The following is a 26,448-nucleotide window of genomic DNA, read 5'->3' as shown; positions in this document are numbered from 1 at the left end:
TCTTCTGAAAAGGTGGGCATATGACATGGTGAATACACAGTCAACCAAAAAAATAAAAGCAGTGAATTAAAAACAAAAAACAAAAAAAAGTCCTGCGTATGCACTTAGCTGCATCATGTTGATTAAGTATATGGCTGGGAAACCGATATTTTGATAAAAAGAATTCTTCATATATAGAGGATGACGGTAATGTCCACTTTCAGAGTATTCTGAGTGATTCTATCTTCACAATTTTGATTCATTGCTATTTTCCAATAGTGACATAACTTTAAGTGGATATTTCTTTGCACTTCACATGTGTGGTCATCAGTATTGGATGTAGAAGTAGCAAGTGGAAACAAATTGTGAAGATAGAATCACTCAGAATACTATGAAAGTGGACTTTCCATACATTACTGTTATCCTGGGTGGCACAGTGGCTTAGTGGTTAGCACATCTATCTTGCAGTAAATGGGTTATGGGTTCAATTCCTGACCATGGCACCTCCTGCATTGAGTTTGCATGTTCTCCCTGTGCTTGCATGGGTTTCCTCTGGGTGCTCCAGTTTCCTCCCACACTCCAAAGACATGCTGGTAGGTGAATTGGCTCCTGTCTAAACTTACCCTAATGTATGAATGTGAGTTAGGGACCTTAGATTGTACACCCCTTGAGAGTTAGAGACTGATGTGAATGTTCAATATATATGTGTGTAAATTGACAGTGCTATATAAGTACCATAAATAAATAAATCCTCTATATATGAAGAATTCTTCTTATCAAAATATCGGTTTCCCAGCCATATACTTAATCAACATGATGCAACTAAGTGCATACGCAGGACGTTTTTAATTCACTGCTTTTACTTTTTTGGTTGACTGTGTATTCACCATGTCATATGCCCACCTTTTCAGAAGATCTTAGTGATCATAATAAAGAAATTATTTGCATCTATTATTGATGTTTATTGCTCACTCTGCATTGGATTTAACATACTGTTCTTTTTTTGCAGTTAGCTCTAGTCAGCTGCTAACCATACACACAGATCTCTGTCTGGCAGATCTGCTATTTTACTCACACACTGGCACTAATCTGCATGCATTCAGCAGCCACTTGAAGCAATTTCATGCAGATTAACAGCAAACTTGCAACCGAGCATATAGGCACTGGATGCAAAATACATCAATCTCTCTAGGAGTATGAATCCTTAGCTTAGTACACAGAAGGCACCTATTCATTTTTTTATGTATTATCCTCAGGTGGGCATAGAGATACACTGTATTGCCAAAAGTAATAGGACGCCTGCCTTTACACGCACATGAACTTTAATGGCATCCCAGTCTTAGTCTGTAGGGTTCAGTATTGAGTTGGCCAACCCTTTGCAGCTTTATCAGCTTCAACTCCTCTGGGAAGGCTGACCACAAGGTTTAGGAGTGTGTCTATGGGAACATTTGACCATTCTTCTTGAAGCGCATTTGTGAGGTCAGGCACTGATGTTGGACAAGAAGGCCTGGCTCATAGTCTCCGCTCTAATTCATCCCAAAGGTGTTCTGTTGGGTTGAGGTCAATTTTCTCCAACCCAGACTCACTCATCCATGTCTTTATTGACTTTGCTTGGTGCAATGTTGTGCAGTCATGTTGGAACAGGAAGGGGCCATCCCCAAACTGTTCCCACAAAGTTGGGGGCATGAAATTGTCCAAAATGTCTTGATATGCTGGTACCTTAAGAGTTCCTTTCACTGAAACTAAGGGGCCAAGCCCAACCCCTGAAAAACAACCCCACACCATAATCCCCCCCTCCACCAAACTTTACACTTGGCATAATGCAGTCAGGCAAGTAAAATTCTCCTGGCAACCGCCAAACCCAGACACATCCATCGGATTGTCAGACAGAGAAGCGTGATTCATCACTTCAGAGAACACGTCTCCACTGCTGAAGAGTCCAGTGGCGGTGTGCTTTACACCACTGCATCTGACGCTTTGCATTGCACTTGGTGATGTAAGGCTTGGATGCAGCTGCTCGGCCATGGAAATCCATTCCATGAAGCTCTCTACCCACTGTTGTGGTAATCTGAAAGCTACATAAAGTTTGGAAGTCTTTAGCTATTGACTCTGCAGACAGTTGGCGACTGCTGCGCACTGTGCGCTTCATCATGCGCTGACCCCACTCTGTCATTTTACATGGCCTACCACTTCGTGGCTAAGTTGCTGTTGTTCCTGTTGCTTCCACTTTGTTATAATACCACTAACAGTTGACCATGGAATATTTAGTAGCAAGGAAATATCATGGGTGGACTTATTGCACAGGTGGCAACCTATCACAGTACCACACTTGAATTCACTGAGCTCCAGAGAGTGACCCATTGAATCCAATGATTTGGATGGGTGTCCCAATACTTTTGACAATATAGTGTATGTACAAAGGTAAGGTTACCAAAATACATGTTGTCCCTGAAGTTTAAGTGTGAAAGCAAAAAAATTACCATCAGAGTTTGTTGTGTTTGGGGCCGCGTAGCCAGGTGTGGGTGCCCATGCTGGCCCGTGTCCACAGCCAAAAGCACCTAAAATGAGCATGTGAGCATCAGAACTAGACTATGGAACAATGGAAAAGGGTGGCCTGGTCTGATTAATCGAATTTTCTTTTACATGGTGTGCATGCCCAGGTGTGTGTGGGTCTCTTACCTGGAGAAGAGATGACCCGTGCTTATGATTGAACACAGCACAAGCACACAGAACTCTGTGTACAAGGAAAGGGATCTGGTTGTTTCTTCTCCCTGAAAATCAGGGAGGAAAAAAAGCCAGATCAGAAAGTAAAAGCAGCACACATTGTTAGGAACACAGTTAACCCCTTAATTGCCCCTAGATGTTGACCTTTTCCCAGCCAATGTCATTTTTACAGTGTCAGTGTACAATATTAGTAGTAATCACTGTATTAGTGTCACTAGCAATTAGGGTTGCCACCTCATCCCTTTAAAACCGAACACATATTAATTACACAGGTTCTGTGGCTGATTAAGGTGGTAGTTAAACTCCCTTAGTGCCTTATCTGCATTAAATTAGCCTCAGAACCTGTGTAATTAATACTGTATGTGCTAGTTTTAAAACCCTACTAGCAACATCAGTGTCAGTTAGTGACCCTCCCAGCCAGTGTCTGTTATTGCCAGATTGACCATCACCCTATCACAGTTCCACTTTTAGCCTCTGATCATCGCCATTACAGTACAGCATCTACAGTATAGCTGTGTAAATTCTAGTATATAAACCATAGTTTCTAGATGCTATAACTCACATAAACCAATTAATATATGCTTATTGGGATTTTTTTTCCAAAGACATGTAGCAGAATACATTTTGACCTAAATGTATGAAGAATTTTTTTTTTTTATTGGATATGTTGTATAACAGAAAGTAGAAAATATTGTTAGTTTTTTTTTATTTTCTGACTTTTGTTCATTTATATAATAAAAATAAAAGCTCAGTGCTGATCAAATACAACCAAAAAAGCTCTATTAGTGTGGAAAAAGATATGAATATAATTTAAGTAGATGGCTGGGCAATAGCCAGTTAAAGTAGTACAGTGCCTTATAGCAAAAAAATGCCCTGTTATGAAGGGGGTGAAAAAAAAGTGGTTAAAATGTTAATGCATTTATTAACAAATTTGGAAATTATGTCAGGTATTTTCTATAATTAATACCTAATGGGAATTCACAGTCCTGCTTTCTGGTAGTTTGAACAGGTTGGCTCATAGTAGCACATAGCATTTAGATATTGCCAGCTTTTGTCTTAGCCAAAGCACCTATTGTGTACTAATGTTCATGTTTGGATTGGCTCCATAAAACTTGTTCTGCCCTTCTGTGCTTTGTTTATTTATCACAGATCTTAACTAACAGGTTGCACAATAAATCCTCTAACCTAGATGGGACTTTTTGATATGCTTTCTATTTATTACTGTTAGAAATTCTGTATATAGCCCTACAGAACAGAACAGAACACATGCGCTTTTCTGCTTCACTGCAAAGAACAAGGAAACAGGAGACTTTATTCAGAGACAAACCATAGAATATACCATAGATGCAACTTCAAAATTATAAACACTGCCATCTACTGGTTGAAGAATATATCTCTACTGAATACTAATGTAGTTGTTGCACAAAATACACGAACACTGAATTCCAACACCTGCACTCAACAACTACTCCTTAGTGCAATCTTGGATCTCAGCTCTATAAATCTGTTTAACTCTGAAAGTGTCCATGTCTGAAGTTAACTAAGAGATGTCATCTCTTCACTAGCAGCTCTGATCCACTTTTGTTTCTCATGGGTTGGAAGTGTTCTCATCCCATTAATCTGGCTCTGGTTTTAATTCTACGCGAGCAACACAGGACAGATGTTTGGCTGGGATGCCTTTATTGCTTCTGGTGGATTTCCTGATTGAAGCCTCTTGTGGCCTGGTTTCTTCTTTTACAGTATTTGGATTGCCTACATTCAGTTCTATTTTCTTGCTTATCTTCAAGTGACACTAAAGATAAGCCCAAAGCAAAAATAAAAAAAAAATAGGCAAAGGGCTACATAACAAGGGGAACAGGGGATACAAGGCAGGACAGGGTTAAGCTATAGTTGGTCAAAAAAGGGGATCACTTACTGGACTGGGAGTTTCGGAGAGTTGGTGGAGCTGTTGGGGGGTACACGAGGAGGAAAGCCAAAGAGCGGCAACATCCTTGGGAGCAGCAGTAGTGTAGGAATCTTCCCACCCTCCCACCCTGTTGTTGTTTGTTTTGTTCAGGCCCTAGGGCCTTTGGTGGTTGAGTTCTTTGGAGGCGTTAACATTTTCAGAAAAGTTCATAGCAGTGACCTATCTAAGGTATGGCATCCTCTGTTGGATCCTAGTTAACAGGGTATTATCTGGGAAGTGGTAACAAGTTGGTATCTGCAGAAAAGTGAGTTTGACCCCGAGCTAGTGTTTTGCGGCTGGGAATCGTGAAGTAGTAATGCAGATACACAACCTGATGTTGGTTCTCAAGTGCCTACCAAGACCAGTAACCTGTATGTTATGGCAATTGGTTTATGTATATGTTTTTCTGTTGTAAGGAGTGTTATTTTGGTTTATTTGTAAATAAATGGCCAAGTTGGCCAATTTTCTCTGGATCGGGTCTTTGGTCATTTCTTAATTAGTATAAGTTGTGAAGGGTATCTATGGTGAGATGTATAAGGACTTGGAGACATATGGGTTACCCTAGTCATGTGGAATTGACCTCAGTTTGAAGCGTTTGTGTTAGTTCATGAAATTTGTAAACACTCTGAAGTTTCACCCACAATTACACTTCTGCTGGTTACCATGTTTGTGTCTTCATGTAGAATTCTGTATCCTTTTTGAGATTCACTGTACCCCACAAGTACACCTTCCTTTGTGCAAGCATCCCATTGTGTATGTTTTTCTTTTGGAACGCACACATAGGCTTTGCTGAACATCAAAAATGTGTTGATGGTTCAGATTCGGAGCTTTTTCATTCAACAGTTCATGCAGAGTTTTATCTGGTAGTCGATGTTTGAGATAGCATGCGGTCATAATTGCCTCCCCCCTGTATGTGGTTGGCATATCTGCATTAGACAGCATGGTTCTTTCACTCTCAGATAGAGTATGGTTCATTCTTTCTGCAACCCTGTTTTATTCTTGGTTGTAGGGCTACAGTAGTTTGAAATATTATGCCATGCTTTCTAAGAATCACCTGTGTATTATTACCTGTATATTCAATTCCATTGTCTGAGTGCAATACACTCTCTATTTTGCCAAATGTGTTGCTTACTTGAGCCAAATACTGCTCAAGTTTCTCTGGTACTTCACTTTTGTTGTGTAACAGATATAGTGTAGTATACCTGAAGTAATCATCTGTAAAAGTGAGAAAAAAATAAAATAAAATGCAATATAATGTAGCGCTATATAATAATAAATCCTAATAAAAAACTAATAAGTGCTTTCATGGATCTTTAAGTGAATAATAGTGACAAAGTGACAAAAACAATATACAAGTGACTCATAAATCCAATGGTGCAACTAAATATGTGAATCCATTAATAGGGATAAATAACTATATAGAAGTGATCAGTGCCACACACTTAACCACATAAATAAAAGTCCACATTGAAAAAATATAGAATTATTCATGAACACACAAATAAATGAACAATATTGCAAAAGTCCAAATACTGCAAACATAAGATCCAACTTCAAAATCATGCAGGTGATAACGTGTAAATCGTGGTCACAGCACAGGTGCAAACCCTCAAGTGGCAAAAATGCCCCCTCACCTCCTTACAGTGACCACACGATACCTGGGAATGCGGGGAGGAACTTCTGGTACGCGGTGACATCACTTCCGGCGTGAGCGCCATTTTGGTGCACCTTTACTTCCCATTCAAATACACCCATAATATGAGGTGAAAAGTGATTACTGAACATTGTACATGAGCCTATTTGGAGAGTGAGCGGTACTACTGATACCAGTGGCTGGAGGAGACCTTAAGGAGAGGAATGAGTGCCACTATTGATGATATTGATTGAGGGGACTGACCTGTGACGATTAATACCTGTGAGGATCGTGGTGTGATCCTAAAAATGAGCTGGCCCGTGTGGTCACTGTAAAGAGGTGAGGGGGCATTTTTGCCACTTGAGGATTTGCACCTGTGCTGTGACCACCTTTTACACGTTATCACCTGCATGATTTTGAAGTTGGAGCAGGATCTTATGTTTGCAGTATTTGGACTTTTGCAATATTGTTCATCGTTTATTTGTGTGTTCATGATTAATTCTATATTTTTTTCAATGTGGACTTTTATTTATGTGGTTAAGTGTGTGGCACTGATCACTTCTATATAGTTATTTATCCCTATTAAGGGATTCACATATTTAGTTGCACCATTGGATTTATGAGTCTGTGATCCCTCAAGTGTTAATTAGATGGACTGTGGATATTTATATTTTTTCACCTGTATATTGTTTTTGTCACTTTGTCACTATTATTCACTTAAAGATCCATGAAGGATCAAAGCAGTTATTAGTTTTTTATTAGGATTTATTATTATATAGCACTACACTATATTGCATTTTGTTTAGTCACCTACACCTTGGTTATAGGTTTAAGTGTCAGCAGCTTAGAGGTAGGGAAGATCCTTATACATGCAGGAGGACCCAATATTATTATTAAAAGTGAGAAAATACCTCTTCTTTCCTAGAGTAAATTTTTCCATTGGACCACAGAGATCTGAATGAATTAAGTCCAGAAGTTTTTCAGACCTACTGTTACTTTGCTTTGGGAAGGCTTTTCTTGTCATTTTCCTTTTATACAACTGGTGCAGTTTGATGTTTGATCACATGGACTAATTTTTATTCCACTTTCAAAGTCACTCTCGGTTAATTTCTTTACTACTTCTGTGCCCAAGAAAAGTGCAATGTGTACATGCAGTTTGAATGTTTTCTTCCTTGGTAGAATTAACCACCTCATTGCAGTTCAGCTGATACAGTTGATCTGTAATTTTAGCTTTTGCAACTAAGAGATCCCCTTTTGTGATGGCACAACTGTCACCTTGGAAGGTCACTACATTGCCTTGTTTTGTGAGCTTCTTCACTGAAAAAGATTAGTTTCAGAGCATGGACATATAGGACATTTTTCACAGGTAACTTTCTGGTGACACTCTGAAAAAAAAAAAGAAAAATGTCTCATATTCCTTCTGATTCTATTATTTAGTTGTGGTGATTTTTTTCTGTTTTGCTGTGGTGAATAAAGACATTTCTGTTATTTGTCATGTGACTCTTAGCTCCTGAATCAACACACCAGGCCAACAAAGATGAGGTGCAACTTTTGGATTAAAAAACATATTCATTATCTGAGGAAAAATCAGCTTCTTCCTTTTTAGTGTACCGCTACCCCCTTAAGGGCTGCTGAGTATTTTTGGGTTCCCTGTCTGTCCTGAGCCCATCTTGGAAGCCCAAGCCCAACCCCTGCTAATATAACAAACCTTTAACCAGGAGAACCCCCTGGCTTGAAACCATAAAAATAGACACACACACAGTTTAGAGTGAACTGATGTTCTATTTTTATTGAAGTCAAAATGTAAAGAGTGCAAGCAGAACAAATGACACTGATATATGTGTGTAGGATAAAAATGAAACACTCTAAAAGATTCAACTAAGTGTTGCAACACAGTACTACTTTGGTCAATACTTAAATGTCCTGCAAATCAGAATTTAATTTTAAATTACCAAGCCTTACGTTCGGTACAAAAAGTGTATTTATTATTTTTGTCCAAAGAAGCCTATAAAGCATTGCACCAGCAATCAGTAGATCCCTGATGCCATGCAGGTCTCCTGCAGACCTGTCAGAATATCTGCTTGCCATATGGGATGTATGGTCAAGCAGATATACTGACAGGAAGCTTCAATGAACTACCACGGCGCTCCACAGTGCCATGGTAGTTCATTGAAAACTACAAGCCCACAGCTGCAAAGGCTGTCGGGAATTCATTCATTCACAGAAGTCCGTGAATTAATGATGTGGTCATGTGGGCGGACCCCCCCAGGGCCACGTTGTTTTCAAATTTTACAGATAGTATGGGGAAACTTCTCGTACTATCTGAGGGAGGGGAGCGGCTGCAGCTATGAAAACAAAAACGGGTAGAACATGTAACATGTTCCAAAGGTGACCTTATCCTTTAAATCTTATCACAAGCTATTCTCAGTTGGCATTTATAACAACTCATTTGATGAGGGTGCGCAACCCTATGCACCAGATTGTCAATTAGTTAAAATGTAACCTTTATTAGGATTAATATAAAAAGTATGTTCCTAACTGTAAATATTAAATACCTATAGAGTGAGAAAAAGGGCGCATTATTTAACAAGCTGTATTTTGTGCAATTTTTTCCCCATAGTAATATCTCTTTCATCCAAAATAATACCAGCGACATGCCAGATATAAGCATCAGCTTACATCTGCACTGTATATGGATGAAACTATGGTAGAGTAAATCAAATAATGTTAGACCACATACCTGTAGGGTATAAACCAGATTCACTCAATATATTGTCAACTGGCCTACATTGAGAAAATCAGTCACCTCCAGGAGACTTCAGTAAGTCATGTGATCTATCATACTACAGATATGTAATACAGGTATACTTATCTATGAGTCATAAATCAAGCCTGTAATGGACAAGCCCCATATATCACCATATCTATTTAAAATACCTCACTATCTTGAGAAATACCAAAAAATTGCACTGATGTGCGCTGCACTTGTTTTGAGAAAGTACAATGTGTATTCAAAAAAATATAAACAGTGCTCCCAAGTGACCAAAATAAACCCAAAAAGCCTCTACATGCTTCGCTCCAATAAACAGAGCTTTGGAGTATCAAGAGTATCAAGAAAATGTGTTACTCCAACAACGCCACCATCAAACCCGCCCCGCAGGCCAGAGTACTTGGTGTCATTCTGGACTCCAACCTATCCTTCCAGCCCCAAGTCCAATCTTTAATTAACTCATGCAGACTCCACCTCCGCAACATCGCCAAAATACACACATTCCTAACCCCAGAAAACACTAAACAGCTCATCCACTCCCTCATCATATCACGACTCGACTACTGCAACTCCCTCCTCACTGGCCTGCCTCCCCGCTGGCTATCCCCGCTTCAGTCGATCCTGAATATGGCTGCCAGACTCATTCACCTTTCCAACCGCTCCGCTTCCGCCACCCCCCTCTGCCAATCCCTCCACTGGCTTCTGATTGCGCAACGGATCAAATTCAAAATCCTAACACTGATGTACAAAACTGTCCACCATACTGCCCCGAACTACATCACTGACCTAATATCCAAGTACCGCCCAGCACGCACACTCCGCTCCTCACAAGACCTCCTTCTCTCTAGTTCCCTGGTCTCCTCCTCCCATGCCCGCCTACAGGACTTCTCCAGGGTGTCACCCATCCTCTGGAACTCCCTGCCCCAACCCATCAGATTATCACCTACTCTCCTCTCCTTTAGGCGCATCCTGAAAACCCATCTCTTCAGGGAAGCCTACCTCACCCCCTGCTAACTTGCCGACCTCCTCCACTCTTCCTACCACTCCATCCCCCACAGCTATCTCCTCCTGTACCACTATCCCCTCCCTCCTAGATTGTAAGCTCGAAAGAGGAGGGCCCTCAATCCCCTCATGTTTTGCATTGTATTGGTACTGTTCTGTCACATGTTCTGTCCCCCTTTGTTCGCTGAGCGAACTATTGGCTCTTTATAAATACTGTATAATAATAATAATAATAATACTCATATTTGCTCACTTGATCTTATTTTATTTGTACACTGAATACTGATGTATTTGTTGCACAAAATATCTGAACATTGTATTCCAACAATTACATAACTGATCTTTTAAGGTATTCTCAGCACTACCAATTCTAGATTTTTTTTCTTTCGGTAATCATGGCAAGAAAAACAAATCTTACATCCATGGAGCTTATTCAGCTGTGCCTATGCATTTTTGACCCCCCTTCACTACAGACTCACATTCCATTCAGAAGGGGGGGGGAATTATGAGAGTCAGGAGACAAAATGGTAGACCTACAAAATGGTTGCCAGTGTCCCTGTCCCTATGCGCACAATTGCCACACCTCCCCTCTCAGGTGGTTGCATGGGAGGGAACTGCAATTTTCCTCCTAAAGCAACCGACACCTGCTGCTGGTTTGGCTGATCAGGACACAGATCCGTTATGCCCAGACGTTCACCTTGGGGTGATCTGGTACAACTGCACTGCTGGAGAACCAGGTTCCTTCTGAGAAGGGTGCTGTTCTCCCTAGCAACACTGTTGTGCCAACAAAGTGAGTTGTGTGGGGTGATCACCAGTCTGCTGTGACTACCCGGATATCGCGGCAACTGCTGTGGTGCCCACCTGATCACAAAACACTTCTGTTCAGGGGTGTTATATGCTAACATACTGAGATGTAGCTTCTTGTGGAGGTAGAGAAGGAGATTTCCCTCGCCAGTCTCATTCCTCAGGCCCAGGTCTACATCTGACCTGAAGGTAGTGGCGCCTGTGTGCACCGGAACCGGAGAGGTGAATTCTGGAACTCGCCTCCCAGGTGTGCCTACAGGTACCTTTGTCCAGGTTGAACAGTCCTATTTACCTGCTAGCATCAAGGACACCATTTTCATCAGTTTCCTGTCTGTTAGTTCAGTCACAGGTTCAGCTGAGCCATGATAGTTGCACCCAGGCGTCCTACCGTAGCCAGCTGTATCCAAGACTGACGTAACCTGCTCTTTGGCCTGGGGAGTAGGTCAGGCCATAATTTCCTCAGTCTCCGTATTTCCAGACCTCTGGGGGTCTCTTCCTACCGGTGGTTCCCAGTGCTGAACCACTGACATGCCCCTCTGACAGTTACCATTCTTGACTGTCAGACTATGCAACGGCAGTTTGTTCATGACTGGTGACAGGGGTCCAAGTTGCTCTCCCCAGACAAGGCTAAACACTGAAAGGCCCCTAAAGTAGGCAACTACACACAGTTCCACTCCATATTGTAGGTCATTCCTGACCCCTGGAGAGGTGGTTGGTGCGTTCTCAACCCCAACTAGCTTTCCCGTGAATTCAGGCAAGCTACATGGGGTGGTGAAGGCTGACTTGTCCTGAGCCTCCTGGGATAGAGACGTTGACCTATATCCTCTGTTCAGGTCTACGACAGTTAGACAGCGGGCACATGCCGGCTGCTCCATTACCGCATGGTTCCTGGGCATGGGGTAGGCCACAACCACAGGGTTGGTGCTCAGTTGTCCAAGGTCCTCACAAAGCCTGGTCATCTGATCCTGTTTGGGGACCAGGACTACTGGTGATGCCCAGACCCTTCGGGACTTCTGGATCCCTGACTGCGATATTCCCTCTGTCTCTTTGGCCCATTCTGTCTGCACCTCCTGTAAGATGAGGTGCGCCGAAGGCATGAGGGAAGGGTACATACTGCCGTTCAACTCATGAACAGCATGGTGGGCTCTCCCAGGGTTTCCCTGAACCCAGGCACCATTTACCATAGGCCTTGCCAGCAGCTGCTGTACCTGCTTCCCCTTCACACTGCCACCACCACCTTTTTACAGAGAAGGGAGAAACTCATAAATCTTAGCAGTAACACTATGATATTAGAATAAGCATCTGTAACACACTGTCACTGCAGACAGATGTATTCAGAGGATTAATACATACAGTAGCACTCTTCAGAGACAGGGGTTCTTTTAGTTTGCATTAAAAACTTTAGAGACAGTTTCAGCACTTTTCAGAAAATAGGATTTGTTACTAAAAAGGTCAAAATGGGGCAATTAAAATATTTACAGAAAAAGATGTAGCAAATATATATAAAGAGAGTAATAAAACAACAGAGAAATAAAAGAAAGAAGTTTCAGAAGGCAGGATACTTGCAAAGTCCTTGGTTTGAGCAGAGTCCAATAGTCCGAACAAAAAGGTTGCCTTTCTCCCAAAGATGGTTCCTGATGTTAAAAGGGAGAGATCTTACTTTTTTTCCAGGCTGTCAGTCTTTTTCTATTATCTCAAAGGAGAGTCTCCAATCGCCTCATTTGGGAATGGGTGATAGGCGGTGACCAAGGTTATGACCAAATCTCTTCCAAGTTCATACTACGGTCAATACCTTCAATAGGTACAGGTAGCATCCTAGCAACTGGCAGATTAATATTTAGAATCATATTCCAAACGCGCAGATACCAAACTGTAGCATATCCTCTCTGGATAAAATATATTGCTTTCTACCCTCTTGTAGGCGCTACTTAGGGATGTAAGGTGTCATGTGACTCATATTATAATTACCTATTCGAATATATACTTCATATTAATGTGCCCAGTTCCTGCTGAAGTTTATCAATTTGTATGAAAAATGACTCATGTGGGATGTACGTTTTATGGCACCCTCTGCTGTAATGCTTACAGGTCATGACCGACTGAGTTATGGTTATACGACCGGGCAGAGGAAAGTGGTTGTCAAGTAGACATTCTGGAAGAAGGCTAATTAAGAATTTACAACCATGGAGCTTATTCAGCTGTGCCTATGCACTTTTGACCCCCCTTCACTACAGACTCACATTCCATTCAGAAGGGAAGGGGGGGGATTATGAGAGTCATGAGACAAAATGGTAGACCTAACAAAATGGTTGCCAGTGTCCCTGTCCCTATGCCACAATCCCCCCTATCTAAAACAGATATTACTGAGAGTCAGAGTAGCAATTTCACTTGAATATATTTCTGTTTTCTTTTGTACACATTCAGAATTCTAATAAATGTGAATGTCTCAGAGCCTTTTAACTCCCTCTGTACTTGCAATGCATATGCCCCTTGGAGTTTTTGATCAGTGGTATCATGGTGTTTCTCCTGTGGCCAAGGCCAGGGGGGTCTTGATTGCTATCTGCAGATCCTGTCCATTCCTCCTTTTATCTCAATTGATTGACCCTGAAGGTCGCTTTATATTTTTGAAGGGTTCTTTGTATGGTCATACATATACTTTTGCTACACTTTATGCTCCAAATGTCCGCACTGTTGTCTTTTTGTCAGTCACCCTGAAGAAACTGAGAGATTTTAGAGAGGGCATGGTGATTCTGGGGGGTGATTTTAATGTTTCTCTGGACCCCTGTCTGGATGCGTCTTCTGGCAGAGCTTCCTTATCTTTTTGAGACATGTTAGGAGACTTTTGAGGGAACTTCACCTGGTGGACAGCTGGAGGGTAATGTATCCCCGGGATAAAGATTATAGCTACTATTCTAAGACACATGATTCTTACTCCCGTCTGGATCTTCTCTTCATTGATCAGTTTTATTTGCGTCATGTGCTTAAATCCTCTATTGGCTCCATTAACATATCTGATCACTCTCCTGTAGTGCTCTCTATTCGCCCTCCGACTGCCTACCGGACTGAAATGGTGTGGTGACTTAATGAGAATTTGTTGGATGATCCGATGGTGGTTGAGGCAATCTTCCGCTCTTTACAATATTATTTTGAGATTATTTCTTCTAGTGGCGCATCCATGCAGGCGGTCTGGGAGGGCCATAAGGCAGTGATTAGGGGGGAATTGATCGCCCGTGGTTCTAGGCATAAGAGGGAGAAGATGAAGGAAATTGGGGAATTGCTAGATAAGATTCATGCTCTGGAAACTAAACATAAACGATATTTTGACTCCTCAGATGCCCAAAATTTAGATATTTTTCGGGTCTCTCTCTCTCTCAATGTTTGAACCGTAAGGCTCTAGATAAAATTTGATTTGATGCTCACCGTTTCTATGAGCACGGGAACAAATGTGGCCGTCTTCTAGCTCGGCAACTAAAAAAGCGTCAGTCTGTACACCATGTTTATAGTCTGGTGACTGGTGGGGGTCGGGTAGAAGATTCTCATTCCATTGCAGATTTGTTTCAGCAGTTTTATGCTTCTCTATATGATCTCCCTGGTACAACTCTCAGTGTGGACCCTGAAGCTCGGCTCCATTCCATACGCAATTATCTAAAAGATTCCCCTCTCCCTACATTGCCTTCTTCGATTGTTGAAGAACTTGAACGACCGATCACGCTGGAGGAATTGTCGAAGGTGGTTGCCTCCCTTCCCTTGAGCAAAAGCCCGGGTCCGGCTTCTCTAATCAATATTATAAAAAAAATTTCTACCTTCTTGCTGGCCCTTTATGTACTTACCTTAACTCCCTTACTTTGGCCAATTCCTTGCCCCCAGAAGCGCTTCTGGCCCACATTACTATTCTGCCTAAGCCTGGAAAGGACCCTCAATACTGTGCCAATTATAGGCCCATTTCTTTACTGAATTCTGACACTAAGCTATTGGCCAAAATCCTTGCTCTGCATGTGCAGGACCCTGTTGCTGGCAAAGTCCACCTGGATCAGACTGGCTTTATAGTGGGTCTTGAGGCCCGAGACAACACTATTCAGGCTTTGCTTATCTTGCATTGGGCTCAATATGGCTTTGCGGGGCCTCGGTTTAGGGAAACGCATGATGGGTTGGATGCTAGCCTGATATAATTCTCCTAGTGCCCGTGTAAAGGTGAATGGAGTGCTATCTGCACGTTTTGATATACATAACGGAACTAGGCAGGGTTGCCCACTGTCCCCTTTTTATTTGCTTTAGTTTTGGAAACTTTTCTGCGGAAAGTTCGTTCCCACCCAGACATTGCTGGGATCCATGTAGGATCTACAGAGCATAAGCTGTTGGCCTATGCGGATTACCTTCTTTTCTATCTGTCGAGACCCTTCCTTTCTGTACCTGTTCTTATGGTAGAGCTTCAACAATTCGGCATCATCTCCAATTTTAAAATTAACTATAATAAATCGGTTCTTTTCCCAATCCATGTCCCCTCCCCCTTTAGCTAAGTAAGTACAACAAGCTTTTTCTTTTGTATGGCGGACAGACTCTTTACTATATCTGGGGACCCAGATCTCTTACTGTATGACACTCAGCTTTTATACGACCTTAACTACAGTAAATTATAGACTTCTATCTCGCATGACTTGCAACAATGGCGTAATCCTCCCTTGACTTGGTTTGGTCGGATAAACGTTCTGAAAATGACGATATTGCTTCGGATATTGTACTTTTTTGCACACCATACCTATTTCATTACCCCAATCCTTTTTCAAACAGCTTCGTAGAGCGTTTTTGACATTTATTTGGCATGATAAACATCCTAGACTGGCATACGATATTTTGTGGAGACACAAACTGGAGGGTGGGGTTGGACTTCCTGATATGGCCCTGCATTACAAGGCTATGGCCTTGGTACGCATTTCTAATTGGCGGCACGATACCCTGATGAAACAATGGGTTGCCCTGGAGAAGTCAATGGCAGGCAGAAATCTGGCGGGTGCCCCCTGGGTTCCGAAGACTTGTAGAGGCTTTTCCGACTGGACCTCCCCATTGACTTGTACTACCCTGACAGTTTGGGATAAAACGAAAGGGACTGGGTTGTATGCTCCTGAGGCTTCTCCGCTGGCTCCATTGGGAGGCTATCCATGGCTTTCCCCTGGGGAGGACATTAGATTTTTTAGTTCCTGGGGTGCTGATGGGGATTATTCCTTAGCTAAGCTTGCTCCTGAGGGTGTCCTTTTACCCCTCCCTCTGTTGCTCTCTAAATATGGAACCTTTCCCTTTGCTACATGGCGACACCGCCAACCGAATGACTTTTTTATGTCTTTACTCCCTAGACTTCGTTCTAGACTGACCCTTACAACATATGAACATATGTTTACCGCGCTTCCTGATTCTAGACATTTATTATCCCAAATGTATAAGCTGGTGTTGAGCGTGTTTTCTATATCAACTCCCTATTTTGTGAAGGAATGGGAGAAAGAACTAGGCCTTGATTTTTCCCCTCAGCAGATACATAGGATTTTTAAAATGGTATACTCCTCCTCCATCAGCTCCCATATTCAGGAATCCTCTTATAAATTTCTTACTCGATGGTATCGGACCCCGTCCCGCTTGGCCCAAATTTTTCCCACCGCTAACACTCTCTGCTGGTTAGAGAGATTGTGGTCATCTAGGTACCTTTCTCCACCTCTGGTGGATTTGCCCTAAAATTGCACCCTTTTGGGCTGCAATATTCCCATGGATACAAAAATTGTCTTTGGGCCCTTTGGAACAATCCCCTCTCTGTTTACTCTTTCATGTTACTCCAACCTCTATTAAGGCCTACAGATGTAGTGTTATACCCCATCTTCTGAATGCGGCCAGATCTATGATCCCGAGGTTCTGGAAATGTTCTGATTGCCCTACACTATCAGATTGGAAACGGGAAGTAGATAAAATAATGGACGCTGAGCGTTGGGTCCACCTGGTTAGAGGCCAGGGGGAGAAATCTATAGATATTTGGCAAGGATGGATGTTTTACTCCTCTGAAATACCAGATGCATGAGCCTTTCTGGGTGGTTTCTCTGTTTTGTGCTCGCAATTTGTGCTGGTATATGCACATGGGTTTTTTCCTACTGCTATTTGGCCCCTATTACTTTTACGAACAGCTTTAATGGATGTTTCTGGAAGTCTAGTGCTGTGCTATTCTTTTCTCCCCCCCTCCTTTTTTCCCCCTTTCCCTTTTTTTTCTTCTTTCTCTCTGTCCTTTCCTTTTTCTTATTTTTTTTGTTTGAATTACTGGAATTCTAAATATTATGATTATTCCGTTTATGCGCAACTATAGTCAAGAAGCCTGTTTACATTTGTTGTCATATGGGGGTTCTCTTTGTATTTATGACCTCATTGCCAGGTTAAAATATATATGTTCACTTACTGTTTTATTTATTTTACTTCTTGTCATTGGGAAATGTTAATAAAGATTGATTATAAAAAAAAAAAAAGTGTCCACTGAATAACAACCTGTGTGAGCATGTACAAGTGAAACCAAAAAATTAGAATATCGTGCAAAAGTTAATTTATTTCAGTAATGAAACTTAAAAGGTGAAACTAATATATGAGATAGACTCATTACATGCAAAGCAAGATAGTTCAAGCCGTGATTTGTCATAACTGTGATGATTATGGCTTACAGCTCATGAAAACCCCAAATCCACAATCTCAGAAAATTAGAATATTGTGAAAAGGTGCAATATTCTAGGCTCAAAGTGTCCCACTCTAATCAGCTAATTAAGCCATAACACCTGCAAAGGGTTCCTGAGCCTTTAAATGGTCTCTCAGTCTGGTTCAGTAGGAATCACAATCATGGGAAAGGCTGCTGACCTGACAGCTTTGCAGAAAACCATCATTGACACCCTATATAAGGAGGGAAAGCCTCAAAAGGTAATTGCAAAAGAAGTTGGATGTCCCCAAAGTGCTGTATCAAAGCACATTAATAGAAAGTTATGTGGAAGGGAAAAGTGTGGAAGAAAAAGGTGCACAAGCAGCAGGGATGACCGCTGCCTGGAGAGGATTGTCAGGAAAAGGCCATTTAAAAGTGCTGGGGACTTTCACAAGGAGTGGACTGAGGCTGGAGTCAGTGCATCAAGAGCCACCACACACAGACGGATCCTGGACATGGACTTCAAATGTCGTATTCCTCTTGTCAAGCTGCTCCTGAACAACAAACAACGTCAGAAGCGTCTTACCAGGGCTAAAGAAAAACAGACCTGGTCTGTTGCTCAGTGGTCCAAAGTCCTCTTTTCTGATGAGAGAAACTTTTGCATCTCAGTTGGAAACCAAGGACCCAGAGTATGGAGGAAGAATGGAGAGGAACACACTGCAAGATGCTTGAAGTCCAGAAGTTTCCACAGTCTGTGTTGATTTGGGGAGCCATGTCACCTGTTGGTGTTGGTCCACTGTGCTTCATTAAGTCCAGGGTCAACGCAGCCATCTACCAGGAGATTTCGGAGCACTTCATGCTTCCTTCCGCAGACGAGCTTTATGGGGATGCTGACTTCATTTTCCAGCAGGACTTGGCACCTGCCCACACTGTTAAAAGCACCAAAACCTGGTTCAATGACCGTGGGATTACTGTGCTTGATTGGCCAGAAAACTCGCCTGACCTGAACCCCATAGAGAATCTATGGGGCATTGCCAAGAGAAAGATGAGAGACATGATACCGAACAATGCAGAAAAGCTGAAGGCCGCTATTGAAGCATCCTGGTCTTCCATAACACCTCAGCAGTGCCACAGGCTGATAGCTTCCATGCCACGCCGAATTGAGGCAGTAATTGCTGCAAAAGGGGCCCAAACCAAGTACTGAGTACATATGCATGCTTATACTTTTCAGAGGTCCGATATTGTTCTATGTACAATCCTTGTTTTATTGATTGCTTGTAATATTCTAATTTTCTGAGATTGTGGATTTGGGGTTTTCATGAGCTATAAGCCATAATCATCACAATTATGACAAATCACGGCTTGAACTATCTTGCTTTGCATGTAATGAGTCTATCTCATATATTAATTTCACCTTTTAAGTTGCATTACTGAAATAAATGAACTTTTGCACGATATTCAAATTTTTCGAGTTTCCCCTGTAATTCTGTAGCTTTCATCCTACTAATTTGTGAATATAATTGATGAAAACTTTGAATCCACTTAAATCACCAAGCAATCAATCAAGCCCTGAAACAATGCACCAATTTTCAACTGCTGTCATTATAAAGAGGGGCTGTAAAGAAGGTTTATCGCACATCTAGGGACAATTTGGCTGGATAAGAGTACTTTTCTATTTCTTAAGAAATTAAGTGCAATGAACTGGCCTTGTTTAACAACCTCACACAAATAAATGTAATCCAAACACAATGGAGATCATTCTTGGCTATAAAGAATAGTGTAATGTGAAGAAAAGGCAGCAAATTACAATTGACAGCAAATCTGCACAACCCGAAACAAGATTTCAGTTTTTTAGAGCAGAACGACATTTCAATACTCCTACACAGGGAAAGAGGAGAGAGAGAAAGAAAATAATGAATGAACACAGTTATATAGACATTAAACAAATGCTAAAGTCCAACACTAGCCAAAATGACAATTTCTGGTTTTGGATAGCTTGGGAAAGGGTTTACATTTCAATCAAGTCTTTATTTCTGTCTGACCTCAGTAAAGAGATTTCCCTAAAATGAAAGTGAGAAGATTTTCAAATTAAAATCTGGGGATTATCCGAAGAAAATGTGGTGCATGCGGGGCCAGGATGGGGAAGGGTGAGGGGCAGAAGGGACATGTGCCTTTAGCCCAGTGGCTGTATGTAGAAGATGCGGCATGCTGGATGCTCCAGTTGCACCCTTCTGCCTCTCACTGACAAGAGTGACTGAAGTGTCACTTCTGTCAGCAGGGCTTTTTTTATTTGGAGTGCACTAGCCCTGTGTTCTCTACATTCAGATGTTGTACACACAGAAGCCAGATTCTGTGTTTAAAAGTGCCAATGCATTCTTAGTGCAGGAGGAATGGCTGCCAGGAGGCTGGGCTGTCATGCCGTAGAGCATTCGTGCATGCTCAATCCCGAGTTGGGCTGTTTGCGTTTATGCAGATGCACACCCTGGCTTGGCCCCTCCCCCTGCTCTCTGCTCACAGCTTTTGACTGACAGCAGCAGCTATTGCTCTCAGACAAGCCTGTGAGCGCGGGGAGAGGGGAAGGGAGATGCTGCAGATGTGCAGAACACTGGACCAAGATTGGGCTCAGGTAAGTATTGGGGGGGGGGGGCTACAGGAGAGATACTATTAAAAGGTTTTTTACCTTAGTGGAGAGAAAAACCTTTTACCTTTACAACAACTAAGTATGCCTAGTATTAGTCAGAGCATGAATAAGCATTGATGTTCAGTGGTTACTCACCTGATCACATTCTCCTCCTGTGCCACTTTTCTGCTTCTCTCCTGCCTTTGGGCTATGACTATGCTGTCACTGTCTGTTTACACATCACTGTACCCACAAAAGCTGGTATAAATGCAGTGCTGGGTTCTGGAACACAAAGCACCCCAGAACTCAACACCTTGCTGCCACTTTGTATAGGGTCCTGAATTCTGTTGGACAGTCTTGGGACACAGACCTTGCAGGTTAGTGTTAAAAATCCCAGGACTGTCCTGCATGATCTGGGACACTTTGCAACTATGCCTATGATGTCAACAATAGTTGTCAATGCCTTTATCATTGCTTCAGATAAAGCAAGTGCATACCTTCTCTATTTGTGCCTGCTTTCCACTCCCTCAGTGTGGCACCTCTCTACCTTATGTCCATCACTGTACCACCCCTCTTCTCCAGTGTCTATGATCGCTCCACCTCTGTACCCCAGTGCCCATCACTGCGCCACCTTTTCACACCAGTATCCGTCACTGAACCTCTGTCTCCACCCAAGTGTTTATTGATGTGCCACCTCACTACTCCAGTGTCTATCACCATGCCACCTCTCTACTTCAATGTCTATCACCATGCCACCTCTCTACCTCAGTGCTCATCACTGTGCCACCTCTCTACCCAATGTCCATCACTTTGCTACCTCTCTACTCCAGTGTCTTTCACTGTGCCACCTCTCTACCCCAATGCTCATCAGTGTGCCACCTCTCCATCCAAGTGTTGATCAGTGTGCCACCTCTCTACCTCAGTGTCCATCACTGCGCCATCTCTCTACCCCAAATATCCATTGCTGTACTACCTCTCTACTCCAGTGTCTATCGCCGGGTCACTTCTCCACTTAAGTGTTCATTAGTGTGCCACCTTTCTTCCCCATTGTCCATCACTGTGCCATCTCTCTACCCCTTTGTCCATTACTGTGCCATCTCTCTACCCCAGTGTCCATCACTGTGCCACCTCTCCACCCAAGTGTCCATCACTGTGCCACCCTCCACCACAGTGTCCATCACTGTGCCACCTCTCCACCACAGTGTCCTTCACTGTGCCACTTCTCCACCCAAGTGTACGTCAGTGTGCCACCTCCCTACCCCAGTGTCCATCATTATTCCAACTCTCTACTCCAGTGTCCATCACTGCACCACTTTTACTCCAGGTCTATCGCTGTGCCACCCTTTCTACCCTAGTGCCGACCACTGTGCCACCTCTCTTACCTAGTGTCCATCACTGTGCCAACTCTCCACCCCAGTGTGCATTACTGTGTCACCCCTCTACCCCAGTGTTCATCTCTGTGTCACCTTTCTACAAAAGTGTCCATCAATGTGCTACCTCTCTAGCCCAGTGCCAATTACTGTGCCACCTCTTTACCCCAGTGTCCATCACCAAACCATTTCTCCACTCCAGTGTCTATCACTGTCCTACCCCCCTACCCCAGTGTGCATTACTGTGCCATCTCTCTACCCCAGTGTCTATCAATGTGGTACCTCTCTACCCCCGTGTCCATTACTGTGCCATCTCTCTGTCCATCATCAAGCCATTTCTCCACTTCAGTGTCTATCACTGTTTCACCTCCCTATCCCAGTGTCCATTACTATGCCACATCTCTACTCCAGTGTCCATCACAATGCCATTTCTCCACCCCAGTGTCTATCACTGTTCCACCTCCCTACCTCAGTGTCCATTACTGTACCAACTCTTTACCCCACTATCCATCATTGTGCCACCTCTCTAACTCAGCGTCCATCACTATGCCACCTCTAAAACCCAGTGTCCATCACTGTGCCCCTTCTATACCCCAGGATCATTACTGTGCCCCTTCTTTACCCCGGTGTTTACTCTCTGCCACTTTTCATTGCTGCACCCCTTTCCCTCTCCTATGCTCTCTGTGCACCATTCTACATTTTTACTGTCCCTAGTGTACCACTTCCCTGCATTATGCCACCTCAATGTTATATACAACATTTTTCCCACTGTTGCTACTTTAGGAACCCCTTCATATCTTCGTGGTGCACTGCAGTACAACATGCATGTCAAACACATATTAACATGCATTTAAATTTGAATGGCCCACCAATGCAATTCAGTGCACTGCGAAACAGACTTCACCCTTGTTTTTTCCAATGCAGTGCACCAAAACACATGGTAGTACGGTATGTTACTGTATATTGTAGTGCACTGAAAAACACATACGCTGCCTTAGTATGTTAGTGCCATGCACAAATGTGATACCATTTGTTGTGGCAACTTCTTTTTCACTATAACAGAAAGGTATAAATCCTATTTCAATAACGCAGTAAAAAGTGGGATATTTGTGTCATCCTACACACAAACAGGGTATGCAAGTAAGTCAGATGTCAAAACAGTGCTGCTGGAACTGATCGTTTCACAGCAACTACAAATCTTTTTTTTTACATGTATTACATTGTCCATAGAGCTCCTAAGTCAAGTCCTGAGCAGCACAATAATATTATACAGACATGGGAAAGGTTAATAGACCCTAGATAAAAAAAAACAGGAAATGTCTGATATCTGAGCTCTACTATTGTGTTACTTATAGCTGTAACATATTATTATGTTTCTTGCTACTAGACATAGCAGAGGAATGCTATTGATTTTCTGTCAGTAAAAACTGTAAACCAGAACAATAATAAAATTGATTTTTTCCACTCTCCTCTAAGTGGAGAAAGCAGGGGCCGGAGATACACTATACTGTCAAAAGTATTGGGGCGCCTGCCTTTACATGCGCATGAACTTTAATGACATCTCAGTCTTAGTCCGTAGGGTTCAATATTGAGTTGGCCCACCCTGTGCAGCTATAACAGCTTCATCTCTTCTGGGAAGGCTGTTCACAAGGTTCAGGAGTGTGTCTATGGGATTGTTTGACCATTCTTCTAGAAGAAGCTCTGATGTTGAACAAGAAGGCATGGCTTGAAATCTCCACTCTACTTCATCCCAAAGGTGTTCTATCGGGTTCAGGTTAGGACTCTGTGCTGGCCAGTCAAGTTCCTCCACCCCAGACTCGCTCATCCATGTCCTTATGGACCTTGCTTTGCGCACTGGTGCGCAGCCATGTTAGAACAGGAAGGGGCCATCCCCAAACTGTTCCCACAAAGTTGGGAGCATGAAATTGTCCAACATGTCTTGGTATGCTGATGCCTTAAGAGTTCTTCACTGAAACTAAGGGGCCAAACCCAAACCCTGAAAAACAACCCCACACCATAATCCCCCCTCCACCAAACTTTGCACTTGGCACAATGCAGTCAGGCAAGTACCATTCTCCTGGCAGCCTCCAAACTCAGACACGTCCATTGGATTGTCAGACAGAGCAGCTGCTCTAGAGTCCAGTGGCGACGTGCTTTGCATCCAAGGTTTTGCATTGCACTTAGTGATGTAAGGCTTGGATGCACCTGCTCAGCCATGGAGACCTATTCCATGAACCTCTCTACACACTGTTGTGCTAATTTGAAGGCCACACAAAGTTTGGAGGACTTTAGCTATTAACTCTACAGTTAAACCCGACAGTTGGTGACCCCACAGTTGGCGACTTCTGCACACTGAGCGCTTCAGCATGCACTGACCCCATTCTGTCATTTTACATGACCTACTGCTTCATGGCTGAGTTGCAGTTGTTCCCAGTTGCCTCCATTGTGTTAAAAAACCACTAACTGTTCACTGTGGAATATTTAGTAGCAGGGAAATTTCATGGATGGACTTATTGCACAGGTGGCAATCTATCACGGTACCATTCTTTAATTCAATGAGCTCTTGAGAGCGACCCATTCTTTCACAAATGTTTGTAGAAGCAGTCTGCATGCCTGGGTGCTTTATTTTATACACCTGCAGCCATGGAGGTGATTGGAACACCTGAATCCAAAGATTTGGAGGGGTGTCTCAATACTTTTGGCAATATAGTGTAAGTAGGAATATTAACAGCAGTTACTCACCTGGACTCAGGCATCTCCCTTTGATTCTTGGTGGGGATGCAGAATAAACAGGGGAGAGAAATGTTACTGGCACAACAAGGATCTCCAAAATGGGTCCAAAAAGGGTTTAATGAAGGTTTACATAGTTACAGCAAGGCAACGTTTCAAAGTTTTGCAGGACCCCTACATCAGGCAGAATAAACAGGCAAACCTTCTCTGTCCAACAGACACCTCACTCTACTTTTTTATTGGACCCTTTGCAAAAGACAGACATTGTGAGTAGCCAATAGAAATACAAGGAAAGAAGAAAGGGGGTGTCACAGGGCGAGACAGATCGACGGACATGTGTTATTTTGACTGGCAGCCACCAAGGGCTGTAGGTTTACAGTAAGACCTCATTAAGACCTGCAGTTCAGGGGGCTGGTAAAAATGTGCGGTTGAGCTGCATTGTTACTGACCCCTAGCTGTCCACCCCTTAAGCTGCAACATGCAGCAGACAGGGGTGTTTACATGTAGTGATTGCCAGACGGCAAGCCATTCATTATTTGAGCAAATGGGGAGATGCCGCAAAGTGCTGGGAAGTGCACACAGTTGCAGCACATTTGTCAGCAAAAATGGGGGATTCCCTCGTAAGAAGTCATTGGACGAAACGCGTCAGTAGTGGCCTTCCTGTGACGTCACTACTCATGCTGATGCACGTGTCCGGATCACGTGATCGCGCTATTACCATCTTGAATGCGGGCTGGCTGGTGAGACACAGGATGCAGAGACTGGAGCTCTGATATAACAAAACGCCTTGTTTTTATTTGCTCATAGTGAGTGTGATTTTAAGGGGGGTTTGTTTGGCAATACATTTTTTGGATGATACTGCACTATGGCGAGTATTTTCTTTACCCACATGTGCTAATCTGGATATGAGAGGATCTTCTCTGGAGTTTATTTGGTGATATCCTGGATACATAGTAGTATGCTGAGTAATTACCAACACATGAGGATCGTCCTTTGAAGTCTGTTTGGTGAATGCTGGATATATACTGACATGCTAGTTAATTACTAGCACATGGTAAGTGTGCATTTTGATGGGGTGTTTCTGAGCACTGAATACCACATTGCTTATGAAGGAGGATCTCATTACTTCATTTACTGAGGATCATGTTTATATGGACTTTTCTGAATGGACTATATTGAGATTCCCTATTTATTGATTTTTTTTGTTTGCACTATTAATATGCACTTATTTGGTGGTGGTTATATTTAGTTGTGTGATTTGGTTTGCGCTATTATTTGTGATTTGTATATTTTTCACATTTTTATTATTAAAAATGGGGTTAAAACAGACATTGAGAAGGTGCCACATCACCTCCTCACTGTCTGTCAATCACCTCTGAATAGAGATTTGAACATGGATGGTGCTTCAGGGTCGCTAGTCTAAATCTACTCTAAGTGCTCAGCATGCTAAATCCCAACCATGGACACAAATTGGGGACACGTAAGGAGGGGCCAAAACTGGGGACAATGCCAAAAACTGGAGATTAACCCTGGAAGCTGGAAATGTCTGGTCTCTCTATGTAACATCCTATGCTGGTGATGCCTGTACAAAAAATGGGGGTAGGAGTTGTGACCAGAACAGGGAGTTGCAGATAGCAGTATAAACATTGTCAGAATTAAAATCAAGTTTGTTCTTTTGTTGGTGTCCTTGTTGGAAAGATTTCCACCACTTCCTGTCATGACAGGAAGTGAAGGGAAATATATCCAACAGAGAACTAGGCATCAATCTGGCACAGGCTCTAATCCTTCCTATTCAAAAGGAGAATATCTTGGCTGTAGCTAGTTTTTATATACATTTGACTGTAAATGGCATGTCCCACAAGTTATTGCTTTCAAAGGGTTAAAACAGGCGGATGGCTTCAATAGCTGCTGCCAGCTTATTTTATTAGGCTACATTCAGATGGGTGCATGGGGACAGCCACTGGTGTGAATCAGTATATTCTTTCCAGTAGTACTAAACGCTGCCTGCACACACAAATCAGAGGCCAAATCCATGGCATGGTAAATGCATAGTTACTTTGGTCCAAGCTGGACTATTGTAACTTTGTAAATAATATCCATACCAGGAATTCTTCCTTTAAGCAAACACCTGGGTGAATTGTTTTGGAGATTCTTGACCACTGTGTTAGGATTTATCAACAAAAGTATCTTAATTGGTAATATTCCAGAGAACAAATAAT

The 26,448-nt window shown here is 42.7% G+C and overlaps 2 protein-coding genes across 2 annotated transcripts in view; one reads left to right on the top strand and one right to left on the bottom strand.

Moving 5' to 3' along the window:
- Window positions 1-26,448, top strand: part of LOC149463526 (ficolin-1-B-like) — a 638,327-nt gene that overhangs the window by 237,075 nt on the left and 374,804 nt on the right. The window lies entirely within an intron of this gene.
- Window positions 1-26,448, bottom strand: part of LOC149463531 (histo-blood group ABO system transferase-like) — a 149,702-nt gene that overhangs the window by 88,755 nt on the left and 34,499 nt on the right. The window lies entirely within an intron of this gene.

Source organism: Staurois parvus, unplaced genomic scaffold (assembly GCF_062004578.1).
Source record: "Staurois parvus isolate SC_StPar_1 unplaced genomic scaffold, SC_StPar_1.0 ptg000154l, whole genome shotgun sequence".
NCBI lineage: Eukaryota > Metazoa > Chordata > Amphibia > Anura > Ranidae > Staurois > Staurois parvus.
The sequence above is the reverse complement of the archived record's forward strand: the minus strand, read 5'-3'. Positions and strand labels throughout refer to the sequence as shown.